We start from the raw sequence: 12,098 nt of genomic DNA, 5'->3' as shown, positions 1-12,098 counted from the left end.
GGCTGGAGTTCCCCAGGCTGGATGAAGAGAGGAGGCAGGCGCTGGAAGAGCCGTTGGAGCTGAGGAAGGTAATGGATAGTATAAGGGGGGATGAAGTCGGAGAAGGCCCCAGGGCCGGATAGCTACACGGCAGGGTTCTATAAGGAGTTCTAGACAGAGATGGCATTGTATTTGCTGGGGTTGTTTAGTGAGGCGCTGGAAAAGGGGGAGCTGCTCGAGACATTGACACAGGCATTGATTAGGTTAATCCCCGAAGATGGGGAAAGACCTGCTGGAGTGTGAGGAATATAGGTCTATTTCACTATTAAACACAGATGTGAAAGTTTGACCAAGATAGCAGCCGGGAGGATGGAGTGGAGTGTACCAGGGGTGGTCACTGAGGACCAATCGGGTTTCTAGTAACATTAGGAGGCTGTTAAATCTGATTATGACCTGTCGGCGGGGTGGGTACTGGAGGTAGTGGTCTCTGGATGCGGAGAAGGTATTGATTGGGTGGAGTGGAGGTACCTGTTTGAGATCCTGGGAATGTGTTGGTTTGGTCCGAAGTTTGTGGCGTGGGTGCGTCTGTTATATGCGGCCCCGGTGGTGAGTGTACGGACAAATGGCATGAGTTTGCGGAGCTTTGGGTTGCACGGGGGAACGAGGCAGGGGTGTCCGCTGTTTCTGCTGCTGGCGATAGAGCCCTTGGCGATGACCCTCAGCGGGTCAGTGAAGTGGCAGTGGATTGTGAGGGGGAGTAGGGTATACCGGGTGTTGCTGTACGTAGTCAATCTGTTGCTGTTTGTGTCTGAGACGCTGGAGAGAATAATAATAATAATAATCTTTACTGTCACAAGAAGGCTTACATTAACACTGCAATTAAGTTACTGTGAAAAGCCCCGAGTCGCCACATTCTGGCACCTGTTTGGGTACACCAAGGGAGAATTCAGAATGTCCAATTCACCTAACACCACATCTTTCGGGACTTGTGGGAGGAAACCTGAGCACCCGGAGGAAACCCATGCAGACACAGCGAGAATGTGCAGACCGTCCGCACAGACAGTGACCCAACCGGGAATCGAACCTGGGACCCTGAAGCTGTGAAGCAACAGTGCTAACCACTGTGCTACCGTGCTGCCCTGGACATACTGGAGAGGTTTGGGGCCTTTTCGGTATAGAAGCTAAACGTCGGGGAATGTGAGGTGATCCTGGTGAATGCGGCAGGTCAGGGGCCAAACTTGTCGTTTAGGGTAGCCAGGGATAGGTTTAGGAATTTAGGGTCCCAGGTGACAGGATGGTGGACAATTATGCACAAGTGGAATTTGACAACATTGATGGAGGAGGTTAGGGGGGATTTTAGGAGGTGGGATAAGTGCACCTGACATTGGTGGGGAGGGACCAGGTGGTTAAGGTGAATGTGCTGCCAAGGTTCCTGTTTGTATTCCAGTCCCTCCCGAGCTTTATCTCCAAGGCTTTTTTCCGGATATTAGAGACAGTGATCTTGGTGTTTGTCTGGGTGGGGAAGGTACCAAAGGTAAAGAGGGCTCTGATTCAGAGGCAGAAAAGGGGGCTGGCGCTCCTGAACCTGCTCCATTATGACTCAACGGCAAACATGGAGAAGGTGAGACATTGGTGGGAGGGGGTGGGGTTAGACTGGATTAGGATGGAGAAGGAGTCCTGTAGAGGGTTCAGCTTGAGAGCCAGGGTGACGGCATCACTTCCGCTGGTGAGGTATACGGGGAGCCCGGTGGTGCAGTCTACAATCAGAGTGTGGAACCAGTTGAGGAGACACTTTAGGATGGAGGGGATATCGGTGCTGACACCGTTGTATGGAAATCACAGATTTAAGCAGGGGGAGCTGGATGACATGTATAGGAGGTGGAGGGAGATGGGAGGGCGAGGGATTTGTACTTGGAAGAGAGGTTTGCAGGTCTGGGAGAGGGTGGAGCTGCCGAAGGGAAGTGAGTTCAGGTATATGCAAGTGAGGGACTTTGCGTGGAAGGAATGGAGAGTGTTTCCCAAGCTGCCGGAGTATACCCTGTTGGAGCGGCTGCTGCTCCCACATGTGGAAGGGGAGGGGAGGATTGGTGCTATATATGGTTGGTTGAGGGAGCAGAGAGGAGCGCAGATGGTGAGGATCAAGAATAAATGGGAGAAGGAGCTTGGGGGGGAAATAGGATGGGGAGTGTGGAGTGAGGCGATGTGCAGGGTAAATTTGACCTCCTTGTGCACGAGGATGAGCTTGATTCAATTCAAGATGGTGCACAGGGTGCATATGACCCGGGCGAGGATGAGTGGATTCTTTCAGGGGTGGCAGACGAGTGTGAGAAGTGTGGGCGAGGGCCAGCAAACCATGTGCGCATGTTCAGGGGCTGTGAGAAGTTGGGGAGATACTGTGAGGTGGTGTTTGGGAAGCTATTGAAGATTGTGGGGGTAGAGGTCAGGCCGGACCCAATAGTGCCGATCTTTGGAGTGTCGGAAATGTTGGAGCTGATGGAGGGGCAGGGGGCCAATGCCGTGTCCTTCGCCTCTCTAATTGCCCAGTTAAGGGTATTGCTGAATTGGCGGTCCGCAACGCCGCTGGTGGTGGGGCCTGGCTGGGGAACCTGTATGACTTCCTTTGGCTGGGAAAAATCAAGTTCGAGTTGAGGGGATTAGCGGAGGGCTTTGAGGTGGGGACTGTTCATGACAATGTTTGAGGAACTGTTTGTAGTTGGGAGGGGGAAGAGGGAGGGGGTAAAAAAGGGGGGAAAATTGTACAAACTGGGAGTGTTGAGATGTTATTCACTTGTGTTGTTCTATTTTTGAATATGTTTGGAATAAAATACATTTTTAAAAATTGTTTTACACAGCAGGTTGGGGTCTGGAATGTACTGCCTGACAGTGGGACAGAGGCAGATTCATTTATCACTTGAAGATAAAATTGGATAATTGTCTGAAAACAAGAAAAATTGCTGAATAGACTCCTTATGTGCTGTAGCCATGCTATGACTTTATGTTGCATTGTCAAAACTTCACTTGTTACTCATCTCCAGTATAGACCATCTTGACCTGCTGCATTTCTTGTGGTGATGTGTTCTACAATGGCATAAGAGAGAGAATTCCAGGATTTTGCTCTGCTATGGTTACATTTTTTAGGATTGAGCTGAACAAAAAAAAGGAAAAAACAAGTAAATTTACTTGAAACAGATCATCTTGTTATCATGTTGCTGCTTGTGGTATGTTGCTGGGCACAAATTGGCAGCTGCTTTTCCTACAGTACGATAATGACTGCGCTTCAAAAATACTTCAAGCATACTGTGGTGGCTGGAACTCGAAAATAAAAACAAAGTGTTGAAATGTTGGGCGTGATTCTCTGAAAAGATTTCTAAGTGTGGTAGCAAGCGGGAATTGCCGTAAGCTTCCCGGCGCTTGGCCCAGCGAGGCTGACAACGCTATTCAACGTTAATTGGCCCACTTAACAAGGCTTCACGGGCTGATTCGCTGGGACCACGCTCGCCAACACCCCCTCCCCACCCACCCCCCCACCCGCAAACAAGATTGAGCAGCACTTACGGTGCACTTTTTACAGAAAAGTAAGCCCAGGGTGGCACGGTGCACAGTAGTTAGCACTGCAGCCTCATGGCGCAGAGGTCCAAGGTTCAATCTCAGCTTTGGGTCACTGTCCGTGTGGAGTTTGCACATTCTCCCTGTGTTTGAATGGGTTTCATCCCCACAACCCAAAGATGTGCAGGGCAGGTGGATTGGCCACACTAAATTGTCCCTTAATTGGAAGAAATGAATTGGGTACTCTAAATTTATTAAATGAAAAGGAAACCAGCCCCAAGCTTCTGGGACGCTGATGTTGGAGGCTGCGAGATGCAATGGAGGCCAGAAGAGATGCCCTGTTCCCCCAAAAGTCCCAGAGGGTAAGCCATATGGCAGCCAGTGCTGCCTGGGACGAGGTGGCGGTGGCTGTGGGCAGCGGGAGTGTGACCAAGAGGACTGGCCTCCAGTGCAGGAAGAAGGTCAATGACCTTAAACAGGCAGCACATGCTAGTTGACACCATCACCCCCCCCAACTGAGACCCGCCCCCTCACCCCCCACAAGAGCATCTATCCCCCTCCCCTTCAACCCTCCCTCCACCCCTACTCCCTTCAGCCCTTCCTTCACACCCTCCCTCCCACCACTGTGAACCATGCGTGTGGCTAATGATGTCCACTATGTGTCTCCTCAGGAAAAGTTCTCCCACAACTGTCGGAAGAGGGCCCAGACTGGCTGGTTATTAAAGCAGAGCAAGTCAAGGGAAAGCCGAACGAGCAACATTTACTGCCGACCTCTGACGGGACTCGACTTAGAAGTGGCCCCCCCCACTCCGCAAGAACCCAAATTTTGAATTAGAAATCCAATTGGGGGGCAGCACGGTGGCCTAGTGGTTAACACAACCGCCTCACGGTGCTGAGGTCCCAGGTTCGATCCCGGCTCTGGGTCACTGTCTGTGTGGAGTTTGCACATTCTCCCCGTGTCTGCGTGGGTTTCGCCCCCACAACCCAAAAATGTGCAGAGTAGGTGGGTTGGCCATGCTAAATTGCCCCTTAATTGGAAAAAATAATTGGGTAATCTAAATTAAAAAAAAAAAAGAAATCCAATTGGGAACAGAAAGAACCACGAGTGTTTAAGCAGTACTGATCAATCCTGCAGAATTCGGAAGTGTGTTAATGGATGCGTACTAACAGGGATATAAGGTAAACCTGATAGATTTTGTTGCGAAAAACTGTCGGGAGTTTTGTATTCCGGAAATTAGCGTAATCCGTAACCGTGTTTGCATCACCGCTTTATTACCCCCTGTTCCAAATTTAAAGAGAACCCACAGAAATAGGAAAAATGGCAATGAAGGCAATGGAACGCCTTATGAACTCGCAGGAATTCGTGGTCGCAGCGACCAGTAGAGTTGGACAGTGTCCCATTTGGGAAGATGAGATTAGGAAGTACCTCAAAGGGAAAGGATGGCCCCTTTGGAGTGAATTGTGTGCAAATGAGGAAACAGGCCCCGGGAGTATAGGACATACTTGGTGGGAGAACCTGACAGAGATTTGCAAGAAGAGCTTGGGAAAAGCTCGCAAGCCGATGGCAACCGTGTCCTGTCTGGCACAATTGCGAGGCACAGAGGAGATCGTTAGGACGCTCCGTAAAGAGATAGAGGAGAGAGATAGGATGAGTAAAGTAGATGTGAGCGAGATAGAGAAGGAGAACATAGAGTTAAAAGGGAGTTTGGCAGCAAAAAACAGAGAGGTGGATGATGCCAAGAGGACACACCAGTCTTGTCTGGCGCACTTGAGCAGCTTCCAGACCCAGTATGACAAGGCCTACCAGGACACACAATGTGCAGTCCTGGTAAGACAAGAAACAGAACAGCAGGTAGAGGCATTGCAGAAACAGTGCAGCGATTTAAAGGCAGCCCTACAAGCACTCCATGCTTCCACAACGGAACAAAGGCAGACCTCGGTAGACCATGCAAAGTGCCGGAAACAGATTGCAGAATTGCAATCTCTGCTTTCAGTCCAGAATGGCTTTCAGAGCACATTCGTATCCCAGCTAGATGAGGAAAACGGCCCCGATTGGCAAAAATTAAATGAAACAGCCCATAGGTACGTACATGGAACATGTATACAGGAGAAAAGAAGAGCACCCCAACCCCCCACAGAACAGGTAGAACACACCCCCATGAATCCGGTAACCACACACCGCAGTGCCGCAGCGGACGGAGACACGGATTTCATGTACACAACCCCCTTAACCGTGACCCAATTACGGGACGCGTGCGAGAAAATCACACCGTTCCTCCCCACTTCAGACCCCCACCAATTCTTTGCAAAAGTTAAGCAGCAGGCCACTATGTACGGCCTGGACGAGCGAGAGCAAGTGAAGCTCACAGTTTTGAGCCTAGATCCTTCCGTCGTAGCAGCCCTTCCCGACCCACAGAATGTAGGAGGAGGCAGCCAAGCAGAGATGCACAGCGATCCTTGATGCGATCGGCTATAACCAAGGAGACCCGGTAGAAGGCCTGAATAAATGCAGGCAAAAGAAGACCGAGCACCCCACAGCGTTTGCTGGACGCTTGTGGATTCATTTCACGACAGTTTTCGGAGACTTAGCCCGCGCCCATTTGTCCTCAGATAACATAGCCAAATGGACTCGAATCCTGATCTCTCACGCCACAGAGGCAGGACAGAGAGCTTGCGCAAATTATGACCCCTCAGATGAGGCCCACAACGAGAAATGGGTTTTAAAAAGGTTGTCCCGCGCGTGGGAGCAATCCGTACACAATAAGACCAATTTTACGAAACCCGATGAAGAGCAGGCAGATGCAGACATGCACGCAGTAAAAACGCACCAGAACCCTGCATGGGTAAATGAGGGCAGGAACAGCCCACCCAGAAATCGCAAGAATGTTACAACTGTGGTCAATTAGGACACTTTGCACGAGAGTGCAATGCCCCACAGAAAGCACAGAGAGCCCAACAGACAGGCACCCTAAATAGGGATAGGGCAAAGCCTATTCACAGTGTAAGCCCCCGTTCAGACCAGGGAGACATGAACGGCACAGACTGACGGTGTTCGGGCTCCCCAACTTGGGTCTGTGACACCCTTTGGAATAGGTCTGGCCGACCGGTCGTTGCAGCAAAAGTACGGGGTCAGCCCGTTGAATTTCTTTGGGACACAGGAGGGTCCCGCAACACACTTAATTCCTCCACCATGTTTCAGAAGGACACATGGCCCACTACAGACACCATCACCCTCAGCGACTTTACAGGCCACTCACAGCAGGGACACATCACAGCCCCACGTCATTTTGGCTCTTTTGTTTCAAAAGTTTTGTTTGTTTTGTAGTAACCCTTCGGTTGCTTCCCCCCCATGCTATTTACATCCTCCAACACTGGGATGGTAAATCGCACAGGCTGTGAGACGGCTCGCACTGTTTTAGTATTTTCGAGTGTGTCTTGTCCAGAGATTCGGTTTTTAAAAAAATGAGGGAGTCACAGATGGTGACCAATTATAAAGGGTAATTGGCACTAAAGGGCAGACAGGCTAATACACGCGATGTTAAGCAAGATAATAACAGATATTATGCTTGTGTTCACAGAATTCCAGAAGCTCCAGAACAAGAAGAGAAGAAAGAAGAAAAGAGAAGATGAAGACGACCTTCATCTTTATTGTAGGGATCATAGGATCCATCTGGTTGTGCGCGAACGCGAACCCCCTCACCCCCACCCCACAGGCTGTCAATGATTCACTCCCCCATAGCACACAGAGCCCAGTAACAGGCAACAGTACCCCAACATGGTGTGATAAGTTTATCACATGGTATTCCCTTTCGTATGTTGTTGAAATACTTCTAGCACTGGCGATACTCTGCAGCATCGTGCAGACCATTCACATGAAGAAATGGCAAAGGAGAGTCTACCGCTCTCGCACCCCGGTATACAGGATTAGATCCCCTATTTTCGGTTTCCACCAGGCCCCCGAACCCCTTGACATGTAATAAAGTACGTTCGTTTTGTTTGTGCGTCTCTGTTTGTGAATAAAGAAATGTGTTTGTTTGGTGAATAAAGGATTGTAAAACTCTGTGTTTGACTGCCAAACCAGAGAAAAAAATTTGAATGCTGCTATTTGTACAGTTAGGAAGTTAGTGTATTTTTGAATGGTTTAAGTGAGAGTAGTTTATTGAGGATAGTTAGAGGTTCCAGTTTTTTTTGTTTTGTAATGCATGTCCTTAATGACATAGCACCCCCATAGAGTTTTGATGATGTGTATGTAAAATTGTTTAGTTAAAAATTTATTGCATAGTTAGGGTCAGAGTAGAGCCTAATCATGAGTGCCCGCTTGGTCAGAGGACGAAGACATCGCAGTAATGTGATCCTTCACGTTTCGCGTTGAGGTTCACAAGGAAGGAGTGTAGCCACCTGGGGTGGCCACATACCGATTTCAAAATGGACACTCGCAAGGAGTGCAGGGAAAATTGGACTACACCAGAGAACACAAGCAGGTGCAAGGTTTCCTGTGTATTAAGATTTGCCGAACCAAGGGCAGCACGGTGGCCTAGTGGTTAGCACAACCGCCTCACGGCGCTGAGGTCCCAGGTTCGATCCCGGCTCTGGGTCACTGTCCGTGTGGAGTTTGCACATTCTCCCCGTGTCTGCGTGGGTTTCGCCCCCACAACCCAAAAATGTGCAGAGTAGGTGGATTGGACACGCTAATTGCCCCTTAATTGGAAAAATAATTGGGTAATCTAAATTTATAAAAAAAAATTTAAAAAAAATTAAAATTGCCGAACCCAGACAGAACTGAAACCAATAGCCATTAACATATTAATGAGCTATCTCTAGGACAAAAAGAGACAGTGAAACAATTGGGACCAAGGACAGATTCCCCAGCGCTAGTGGGAGCTAGAACAAAGACAGGCCAACAACCACCTAGGGCCCGCCCAACGATCAGGGAACAACTCCAGTATTGGAGAAAATCGATAGGAAAGATTGAGACATAGTCCAATTAATTGGGACCAAGTCCGGGGTCCATCCAAAAGGGCACGATGTTAAGTAATTGGTTAAGAGACATTCCAATTAATTGTCTCATTTATGTTAAGCGTTCAATGATTGTCTCATTTATGTTAAGTGTTCAATGATTGACACTGATATGTAAAGGGGCTTCAGGTGGCCTCGGGCTCTGGTGATGTGTAGAGTCTTGTGCAGAGTCTATTGGGAGAAATAAAGGTGTGTTGGTGAAAAGGGAACAGGACTTTTGTCTCTTCATACCACAGCATGGAGTATGTTTAACAATGGTAGCAGAGGATGGTTGCTATGCAAGTGTGAAGGTTTGAAAGATACAATTTTTCCAGATCAAAGCAAGGAGTGAGTGAACAGGACTTTTGTCTCTTCATACCACAGCATGGAGTACGTTTAACACACGAAACCCCTGGGGACTATAAGATAGCGTCCCCAAGTTCAGTTTGGTCTCTTGGCCTTGGCTCTCAGTGAGGAGAGACCTGCCTAACAACTCTTGGCCTTGGCTCTCAGCGAGGAGAGACCTGCCTAACAGCTCTTGGCCTTGGCTCTCAGCGAGGAGAGACCTGCCTAACAGCTCTTGGCCTTGGCTCTTAGCGAGGAGAGACCTGCCTAACAGCTCTTGGCCTTGGCTCTCAGTGAGGAGAGACCTGCCTAGCAGCTGCATCAACCAAGTAAGTCTCAGATCACGCACACTACGAGATAGACGCTCCTAGCTACTATTCCGTACCAATTCGAAGCCAGCAGAATCAGAACCGGACAAAGGCCATTGTTCCTCTGATCTGGTGGGCCATTTGAAGCTAAGTATAGGCTTTTAGTAGTGGTGATAGTTTAGTAAGTAGAGTTTATGCATGAGTAATGATTGACTGTGTGTATAATAAATGTGTATTGATTTCAAACTTACAAACTGGTGTATTGAGTTATTGATCAGTACTTGGCTTTGAACCTTGTGGTGGTATCAGAAAGATACCTGGCGACTCTAGAGCAAAGGTTATTAAAACAGAGCAAATTAAGGGAAAGCCTAACGAGCAACAATATTATGACATGCATGCTTCCACTCTGGACTCATTATCTCCAGATGACACCGTTAGGATCAAAATTCATGATGGAGGCTGGTCTGCTCCTGCCAAAATCATCAGACAAACAGCACCCAGATTATACATAATTAAAACATCTGAAGGTAACATCCAACGTAGAAATCGTAGACAACTCAAAAAGATTCAACCACAAAATATTTTGCCAGATCTACTCTCAACAAAACTATCTTTCAGGATACGCTAACCAATAATCAAAGCAACACTGACATGCAAAGAACTCTCAAGAAATCAGAATCACCACCTCGTCCACTGAGAAGATCTATGAGAAGCAGAAACCTAATTGACTGAACGTGTAAATGCTCACAGTCAGTTTGTATATTCGTTACTCATTTTGCTCTGTACAAAGTTATACATATCATGTTTTTGGTTCACTTATAGTTCTACATTTTCCCTTTATTAAAACACGAAAGAAAAGTTAAAAAAGGGGGATGTAACGATATGTATATGTGCATATTACTAAAGGGTTAATAATAACATCTGGCTGTAACACTACCATTGGAGACACCATGAGATCCACCTATAAGTATCAGTTCCCAGAGGATCTTGGTCTCTTTCAACCCAGGAGTGTTCAGTAAGCAATTGATGCAGATGGTCTGATGGTGTGATTCTGAAGAAACCACGAGTCTTCAACTTAAGCAAACTAATTTATTAAAGTAACAATTGATTATATTTGAGTTTGACACTGTTCAGAACTGTCTCTAGAAATCAAGTAATTCAATATGATTCTCCAACTTCCACCCTAAACACATTAAAGAAGCCATCCCCTATGAACAAGCCCTCCATATACACAGGATCTGCTCAGACGAGGAGGAGCGTGACAGACATCTACAGATGCTGAAAGATGCCCTCGTACGAATGGGATATGGCGCACGACTCATTAATTGACAGTTCTAACGCGCCACAGCAAAAAACCGCACTGACCTCCTCAGAAGACAAACACGGGACACAACCGACAGAGTACCCTTCGTCGTCCAGTACTTCCCCGGACTGGAGAAACTACGACATCTTCTTTGCAGCCTTCAACACGTCATCAATGAAGACGAACATCTTGCTAAGGTCATCCCCACACCCCCACTACTTGCCTTCAAAAACCGCGCAACTTCAAACAAACCATTGTTTGCAGTAAACTACCCAGCCTTCAGAACAGTGACCATGACACCACACAACCCTGCCATGGCAATCTGTGCAAGATGTGCCAGATCCTCGACATGGATAAAACCATTACACGTGAGAACACCACCCAACAGGTATGTGGTACATACTTGTGCGACTTGGCCAACGTTGTCTACCTCATATGCTGCAGGAACGGATGTCCTGAAGTGTGGTACATTGGCCGAGACCATGCAGACATTGCCGACAACGGATGAACGGACATCGGGTGACAATCGCCAGGCAAGACAACCTTCCAATCGGGGGACACTTCAGCAGTCAAGGGCATTCAACCTGTGATCTTTGGCAGCCTTCAGGACGTGCGACAACACAGAATCGCCGAGCAGAAACTTATAGCCAAGTTCCGCACACATGACTAGGGCCTCAACCAGGACCTTGGATTTGCCTTGAGACAATTCACACCTCTTTAACCTGGGCCTAGCCCTCTTTCTGGATCTGTAAAGACTTAATTACCTGCAAATGCTGGCAATCAAAGTATCGTCTTGCATCTTTGACTTTGTCTATACGATTCTGGAACATACCTCTTCATTCACCTGAGCAGTGCTCCGAAAGCTAGTGATTTGAAACAAACCTGTTGGACTTTAACGTGGTGTTGTAAGACTTCTTACTGTGCTCACCCCAGTCCAACGTCGGCATCTCCACAACATAATATGATTGTAAGCAAAAGTGTATGATAGATAGCTCTCAGTATAGTTAGTATTTAAGGTTGTGAATCAGTTAATACAATCATATTTAATTACTTGATTTCTAGAGATAGTTTTGTGGAATGTCGAACTCAAATATAATCAATTGTTACTTTAATAAATTCGTTTGCTTTAAGTTGAAGACTCGTGGTATCAACAGGATCACACCATCAGCATCAACAGCAACTAGTAACGACATATATGACTAGACCCAGTAATACAACAGTGACATTGATAGTTATAGTAAGCGGTGTTTGGTCAGAATTAGGGGTGGTTGGTGGAATTAAAGCTGCTGGGAAGATCTACTGGTCATAATAAAGGCAGTTTAACCGTCACCCCTTCGCCCGACTGTCAATCTCGCCGATCCAAATAAACGTATACCATCGGTTTCCACCGTCTGCCGCTAGAGTGTGCACTTTCCCTCAGGAAGAACCGGCCTTGTTTACATCCAATTCTCCACACCCGCTCGCAGCCCAGGCTGCCGGGGCCTTGAATGGAAGGCGGTGGAGGTCTCCCGGGGCGACGGATGGGGGCGTGGACAACACGTGCCGCGTGACGCATAAGTGGGTGGGGCCAACGCTTGCCGATCCAATCAGCATCGAGGGCGTACGGTTCGGGTGTGCGCGTT

The sequence above is a fragment of the Scyliorhinus canicula genome, chromosome 2 (assembly GCF_902713615.1).
Source record: "Scyliorhinus canicula chromosome 2, sScyCan1.1, whole genome shotgun sequence".
Lineage (NCBI taxonomy): Eukaryota > Metazoa > Chordata > Chondrichthyes > Carcharhiniformes > Scyliorhinidae > Scyliorhinus > Scyliorhinus canicula.
Note: the sequence above shows the minus strand (reverse complement) of the source record.